Genomic DNA, 8,174 nt, shown 5'->3' on the forward strand with positions numbered 1-8,174 from the left:
GTGTCTCTAGTCCTACTTTCTGCTCAGCTGTTTCCCCAGTATCTCCCTTTAGACTAAGAGCCAGCTCTATTTCTGCAATAACAAAATGAGGGTGACGGTGCCGTCCTCAGCACTTAGGGTGGCAGATGCCAGAATTGGGTGGGTGTTCAGAGATGCATCCTGCGAGTCATGATGCCACCCCTAACATCATGTTTGCGGATGTGCAGTGAGAGCTTTCTCATTCATTCTATCAACAAATGAGGTTCTCAAGTGACTGCTCACAGCACCGGAGATAGAGCGGTTCCCAGATCAGGGGAGGGGCAAACAAGAGTCCCACAAATAGTAGCGGTAGTCAGTGGCATGTGGCGTGGAAGCGGGGGATTTTGTGTGTAAAGACAGGGAGGCTTCCTGGAGGAGGAATCTGGTCTTTATCTTAGGAGCAATGGCCACAGTCATGGAAGTGTTCATCAAGGGTGCTGGGATGAGATTTGCATCTCCAAGGCTCCTTCTGATGGCAGCATGGAAAAGGGGTAGACAGGTCCAGCGTGGAGGCAAGGAGACCAGGTGGAGGCTGTTTCCCAGCCCAGGTGAGAGATTTCAGCAGCTCAGACTGGGATGGTGGCCACTGGGATGGAGAGAAGCTGGTAGAGAGATACTGAGGCAGAGACACTGGCTTGGGAGTCCACAGGCTTTGGGGAGAGGGAGAAGGCAGGGTCGGATGCCTCCTGGTTATCTGGCTTCATGAAGCTGGACCGGTGGTGGTGTCAGTCAATGCAGGTACTTTGGGTTGAAGAAGGAGGTAGAAAGAAAAATCGTGGCCATAGTAAATTTTTTAAAAAATAGAAAGTATAATCTACAATATGACAGCATCTTTGTTTTAAAATGTACAGAAAAAAGACTGAAAGGAAATTTACTACAGATTAACGAGGTTCTCTCTGAACAGGGGATTGTTTTCTTTCTGCTTTTCTCCATTTCCCAAATTTTCATTAATGATCACATACAATATTACAATTAGGGAAAATCGCACTTGAAAAAGCATCGTATATTTGACCAACTCTGGAGAAATCCATGCCTTTTATAGAGGTAGCTTTTCTATTTTTTCAGAGCAGGGAGCAGACAATCCCAGTGCTGGGACTCAATGACCCTTGGTTAAACCTCGCCCATTTCCAAGATGATTTGCCAGACAGGCACAGCCTCACACGAGGAGCCTCTCAGAAGAGGTTTTTTTGTTGTTGTTGTATTGTTTTGTTTTGTTGCTCCATTTATTAAATCTGGGTTTGTGCATCATGTTCTGAATTATAACAGTTCATTGTAAGTTTTTTCGTTTTTTAAGTTCAATATAATATTTTCTCTCTTTCTCCCAAAGAAACATTTAAATCAAACCACAGGATGAAGTTGACATTTGCTTGCAACTTTTGGGCCTTTTAAAAAGTAAGAGGAGCTCCCTTCCCTGGCTTCGAAAGGGTAAAGGGGGTGTTCTGTTTTGTTTCACTTCTGGATTTGGGTAGAGAAGAACCACTTTGAAGAAACCGCCACCATAAATCCCGTCTGCTTGCTTGGGAAGAATGGTTGGCTGCGTCTGCTTGCTTGGGAAGAATGGTTGGCTGGGGTCCTTTTAAACTGGGAGCATGAGAAGCTGGAAATGGTGTGGGGCTTCCCTGACACCCAGGAGCCATCAGGAAGAACACAGATGCATTCCAGGGGAGATAAACCGAGCTGCTCCCCAAGCAGGGGGCGGGGGGCTGGGGGTGGGGAGGCAGGGAGCAGCAAAAGCTCTGCCTCTGCCCCGCCAGCTGCCAGCTGCGTCTTTCTAGGGCACCACCCCTGCCTCTGAGTCCTCCAACTGAACCAGGCTGAGACTCAGCCACCAAGTGTAGGGCATTCGTTGGGTTCTTGCTCCCAGAGCCCAGAGCTAAGTCATTAGGCATGGGAGGTGGCTGTGCATGCATGGAGGGTCAAGCTCTTCTGCCTTGACTAAACAAATAGTAATAGTAGAAGTAGTAGTAACAATACTAACAATAGTAACAGTAGTAATGATAGCAGCAGTAACAGTAATAGCAGTAAGGGGTGGTTGTACTAGTAATACTGCTATTAGTGGTAATACTCCTAGTAATAATAGTAATATTAATAATAGTATTAGTAACAGTAATAATGGAACTGGTAATAATAGTAGGAACAGCAGTGGTGATAATAATGGTCATCAGAGGAGAACCATCCCAACAACCTGAGCACAGCTGGTCTTCACGGGACACCATGAGCCGCTGTCCAGACCTTCACTCCCGCCAACACCGGCTGCTCCACTAACTATGAGATGCTCAAGGAGGAGCAAGAGGTGGCTGTGCTGGGGGCATCCCACAACCCTGCTCCCCTGATGTCCACCATGATCTACATCTGCTGCGAGACTTCTGTGTCCAACCATGTCGTCTGGTCCCTGTTTAACACCCTCTTCATGAACTCCTGCTGCCTGGGCTTCATAGCATTGGCCTCCTCCGTGAAGTCTAGGGACAGGAAGATGGTTGGCGACCTGACCAGGGCCCCGGCCTGTGCCTCCACCGCCAAGTGCCTGAACACCGGGTCCTGATGGTAGGCATCCTCGTGACCATTCTGCTCATCGTCATCCCAGTGTTGATCTTCCAAGTCTACTGAAAGATCAGGAGGCACCATCCAGGTCAGAAGCTCTGCCCACTCCCTGTCTCCCACATATTCCACCTTCCATTCCTTCCCCTGCTCCCAGAGCCAAGTCCTGTATCAGCCCTTTATCCTCACATGCTTTTCTACAATGGCATTCAATAAAGTCCACGTGTTCCTGGAAAAATAACTAAATAATGGTCATCATAATACTAACACTAGCAATGGCAGCAGCTATCATTTAGTGTCCTCTGCATCCCAAACACCCTTGTAAGCACGTTCAGAGACAAACGCATTTAATCTCCAAGACACCTGTGAGGAAGGCAATATGTTACCACCTCAGTTCACAGATAAAGAAACTGAGGCACAGGGCTTTTATGTGATTTGCCCAAGGTCTCCCCACTATTAAAAGACAGGGCCACCAGGCACAGTGGCTCACTCTTATAATCCCAGCACTTTGGAAGGCCAAGGCCAGAGCATCGCTTGAGTCCAGGAGTTGGAGAGCAGCCTGGGCAACATGGCAAAACCCTGTCTTTCCAAAGAATACAAAAATTAACCAGGTGTGGTGACGTGCACCTGTGGTGTCAGCCACTTGGGAGGCTGAGTTGGGAGGATCACTTGGGCCCAGGAAATCGAGGCTGCAGTGAGCCAAGATCGCACCACTGCACTCTGGCCTGGGTGACAGAATGAAACCTAGTCTCAAAAATAAATAAATAAAGAGGCAGGACCAGGACTTGAATCCAAATCTGTGTCACTTCAGAGGCCCCGTGTGCCCTTTCATCCAAACCGGTGGTTCTCCTGCAGCTGCCCACAAGTCCCTGGAAACATCTCAGCGTCTGTGCCGCACCTTTGGGGACTCAGCTACAGTCTGAGTGCCCATACGTGGAGGACCCAGCTCTTCTGCCTCAACTAAACCAACAGTACTAGTAGAAGTAGTAGCAGTGATAACAGTAGTAGTAGTGATAACAATGGCAGTAGTGATAGTAGCCACAGTAGTGGGGGCAGTAGTAGTGATAGTGCCATGAGTGGTAGCTGTTGGATTTTGTTGGGGATCACTTGGTATTGGAATCTGCCTCTTGCTGCCCTACACCAGGGGTTCTCCTGCACCGGCCTGGAACTAAATCCCTTAACGGGCTCGTCAAAATACAGATCGCCAGGCCCAGCCCCAGCCCCAGAGCATCTGACTCAGGAGTTCTGGGGCGGGGCCTGAGAACCTGCATTCTAACAGGCTCCCAGGGGATGCCGATTGGGCTGGCCCGGGAATCCTGCTTTGTGAGCCACTGCTCTGGGCCAATCCTTCCTCCCTGGAGGAAACTCCATCACGCACACGAGCGCATATGTTCATTCAACCCTCACTCAGCACTCAGCACGGGCCAAGCGCTGTGCTAAGCACAGAGGGTGACGAGGCAAAACAGACAAGTCCTTGCCCTCGGAGAGCTTCAGTCCCATTGCCTGCTCTTCTGGCTTTGACAGTAGGGATCCTCTGGGGCTGAGAGGGGCCTTGGGGAGTGGATAAGATAAGATGCCTGTTGGCGGAGAGGACCTGCCCGCCCTGAGAAAGGCTCAGTTTGTTCTTGGCCCCTCAGCGAATCCATTGTCCAAACCTCCCCTCTAAACCAGTTACATAAGTGTTCCCTGAGGCCCGGAAACTTCCAGATGGCCACACGGCCCACCCCACCAGCTGCTCCGGGGATGTCAGCTCCGGCCACTTCCCGGGTCCTGGAATTCCCAGAGCAGCCAGACACAAAGCAGCTGTCTAAACGTCAGGAAGGCCAGGCACGCCAAGTGTGAGATGGGCTAACAACGGCCTGTGTGTACTCCTGGCCCCTCTCCAACAGCAGCTGGGCCCAGAGGGCGGTGGGGGCCCCAGTGCCGGCAAGGATGGAGCAGGGTCCCCATGACCCCAAATATCTGGGGCCCCAGCACACACCAGCTGTCCATCAGCCCCAGAGGGAGGTGCGCCAGCAATCTCCCCCTTAACCAGAACAGGCCACCCTGTCCCTGCCTTTCTGCTCAGACACATTCCTGGTCCCTTCTGGTTGACAAACTCCCCCCACCTGCTCCTAAGCCATCCTCACCATATCAGGGAACCACGAGGGGCATCAGAAACACCCAGAAAACGTGTCTAAAGTGCCCATTCCTGGGCCCCACCCACAGTCTAATCCCATAGGTCTGAAAGCTGGCCCGGGAGTCTTTAGTTTTACAAAGTCCCAGGCAACTTTGACGCAGGAGTTCCTCAGGCCATCCTTCAAGAAACACTGACACAGACGGCTCGCTCTCATTTTATAGGACATAGGATCTATATGCAATGGAGAATATTTTATATCTATATATGGTTGTCCGTAGCTACAGCCTGACTACTTACCTATAGACAGATGATGGATGATAGATACTGACATATCCCAGGACACCCAAGTCTCCACCTCACCTTCACAAGGCTTTCTTTCTCCCCTTGTTTTCTATAAGGACACCTGTCACAGAATGTGGGGCCACCCTAATCAAGAATGATCCCATCTCAAAATCCTTAACTTCATCACACCTGCAAAGACCCTTTTCCCAGATGAGGTCCCAATCATAATTCTTTGGGGTCGACCTAGGCCTCTTCCCTTCTCCCCCAGCTCCCTCTCCCCTGCAGTCATCCCATCCCTTGCCTTACACGTCATCTGCATGTGTGCCCCCGCCCATCCCCACGCCACATCTTCAGCTCTTGCCTCTCTGAGGCCCAGGTCCATAGAGCCCACTGGCCAATGGCCATCTCCACGCCGTGACTGATGCCTCTTAGCCTGTCTGGGCTCCCATTGCCTGGCATGTAAAATAATGATGACTTTGGAGGGCCACTGTGCACATGCAGGAGGCTACAGTAAAGACGCTCAGCACGTGGTAAGTGCTGGAGTTCTGCAGATGGTGTCTTCTAAGGCAGCATGCAAACGGCACGGCCGCTCCCCTCGAGGTGGAGGAGACTTTGACTGGGAAGCAGGCCCACGGCCAGGTCCTCCCAGGTTCAGGGGTCAGAGTACACAGCTGTTCAGCAAGACTCTTGGGAGGACCCTCCCCTTCCTTCCCTGGTGCATGAAGCTTCAAGTCTCGGGCAGAGCCTTCCTGTTCTTTAGCAACGAGCCACGGGATTTAAGTGTAAATCGCCCCCAGGAGACAAGAATCAAGGACTTGGACTTATTCTCACTAAAGTGCATGTGACTGACAGCAGATCAGTTCCCAAGAGAGAGCAAGTATGAGGACCCTGGCAGTGGGGTCCAGCTTGGCGCCCGGCTTCAGGCAGCGCTCAATGGTCTCACGCCCCTCAAAGGGGGCAGTGCAGAATTGCCCACCACCAGGGGGCAGCAGAGCACCAGGGACCAATTTCTACCACTCCCCAGAGGGGGAGAGAATGGCTGCCTCTAACCCCGGCCCATCTAGGCAGCCTCTCTTCCTTCCAGTCCGATATATGCTCCGTCCGCGCACCCCAGGGATCCAGAGAGGCCTGCAGGGAAGCAGGAACCCCATTTCTTAGAGGCCATTTAGCCCAAGTAGTGACTGAAGCCCTTGACCTGTTATCCAAGAAAAAGGGTCCAGCCCCCATCCCAGGGGCCCAGCCCCCATCCCCGGGACTTCTTAATGCCTTAAAGTGGGGTCCCTGGGCCAGAAGCAGCAGCCTCACGTGGGAGCTTGTTGTAAATGCTGATTCTCGGGCCCCACCCCAGACCGACAGAAGCAGACTCTCAGGGAATGGGCCTGCAATGTGGGTTTGAAGACGCCCTCTAGGAAATTCTGAGGCAGCTGAAACATGAGAACCAATGAATCCGGCCAAATAGGAATGCTGCTTTCATTTGCACAGCCAGTGTTGCCATCAGGAAGGACAACATGGTGTGGTGGCAGTGCCTGCACTATGCGGAGGCTGACCGGGAACAAGGGCACTGGACTCTGCAGGCCTGGCCTGTGCTGGCGGCAGTAGGTGGATCATATGTCCTGATGGAATGAATGAGCTGAGCATGGTGATGGCCTCGACACGCAGCGCCCATGACCCAGCTCCCATTGGATCCAGAAGGAAGAGTTAAACGTACCCTTGGGGTTGCCAGTTCTCCAAAATGAGCACTTCTGTGGCTGAAATGGAGCCCCAGTCCTCCGCAGACTGGGCACTTAAGTAGAGGCCACTCATCAGGAAGCATAAGAAGGGAGGGGACCCCACAGCCTGGATTCGAATCCCTGATTCGTACAAGTTGGGATTTGAATCTACTCAGGTGTCACAACTTCTCTGATCCCCAGCTTTCCCGCCCTGTCCACTGGGGACAGTAAAAGAACCGACCAAATAAGCTTGTTGTGAGGACAAAATAAGATCACTCATGGGACACCCTGCCCGTAGTAAACATTCACCAGTATCAGCGAGTTTTCTTAGTAAATAGGTCACGTAAGTTGTAAAAATCTATGTGTTCTCAATCTGGCTATTCCTCCAAAGGTTAAACATAGCGTTTCCATGGGACCCAGCCATTCCACTTGTGAGTTTACACCCAAGAGAAATGAAAACACGTTCACACAAAAACATGTGCAAGAGCGCTCTTGGCAGCACTATTCACAGTAGCCAAAACACAGTGGAAGCAGCCCACATGTCCATCAGCTGCTGATGGACAAACAAAATGTGCTCCATTCACTCAATGGAACATTATTCAGCCATGAAAAAGGAATGGTGTTCAGGTACGTGCGACAACGTTCATGACTTTGAAGATGTGGTGCTGAGTGAAAGAAGCCAGACACAAAGAACCACAGACTGCATGATGCCATTTATAGGAAATGTCCAGAACAGGCAAATCCAGAGAGACTGAAAGTGGATTCATGGTTAGCAGGGGCTGGAGGAAGTTGGGGAATTGGGGATGATGGCTAAAGTACAGGGATTTTTTGGGGGGTGAAATAAAATATTCTAAAGAGGATTGTAGTGATGGCTGCACACCTCTGTGGATACACTAAAAACTACTGAACTGTGGGCTTTTAACAGGTGAATTGTGTCTATGTGAATTACAACTCAAAAAAAAAGCTGTTAAAAAAAATCCATGCTTCTTCCGTAAGATTCTCTACAGCTATTTTAATTGTTAATGAGAGTGAACAGGTGCGCCCCATGACCATTTTAATTTTTAACTGATCCCTAAGCAAAAGAGTTTAGAAAAGGTGCCCGAGGTCACGTGCGGTGGCTCACGCTTGTAATCTCGGTGCTTTGAGAGGGAGGCTGAGACAGACAAATTGCTCGAGGCCAGGAGTTCGAGACCAGTCTGTGCAACACAGGGAGACCCTTATCTTTATTAAAAAAATTTTAAAAATCAGCCGGGCATGGTGGCGTGAGCCTGTAATCCCAGCTACTCAGGAGGCTGAGGCATTGAGCCCAGGAATTTGAGGCTGCCGTGAGCCAGGATCACACCACAGCAGTGCAGCAAGACAGCAAGACCCTGTCTCAAAACAAAGAAAGGGAGAAGAAAGAAAAGAACAACAACAAAAAAAAACAGGTGCTTGAGCTCAATTCCACATCCAAGTTAGAGGCTCTGTCACGAGCCCTCCTTCAAGCGGCCGGGCCTTCATAACACACC

General features: G+C 50.7%; 1 pseudogene; it reads left to right on the plus strand.

Moving 5' to 3' along the window:
* Window positions 1–2,012: 2,012 nt before the first annotated feature.
* LOC103233399 (interferon-induced transmembrane protein 2 pseudogene) lies at window positions 2,013–3,254 on the plus strand (annotated as a pseudogene).
* The last annotated feature ends 4,920 nt before the right edge of the window (window positions 3,255–8,174 follow it).

Source organism: Chlorocebus sabaeus, chromosome 5 (genome assembly GCF_047675955.1).
Source record: "Chlorocebus sabaeus isolate Y175 chromosome 5, mChlSab1.0.hap1, whole genome shotgun sequence".
Taxonomy (NCBI): Eukaryota; Metazoa; Chordata; class Mammalia; order Primates; family Cercopithecidae; genus Chlorocebus; species Chlorocebus sabaeus.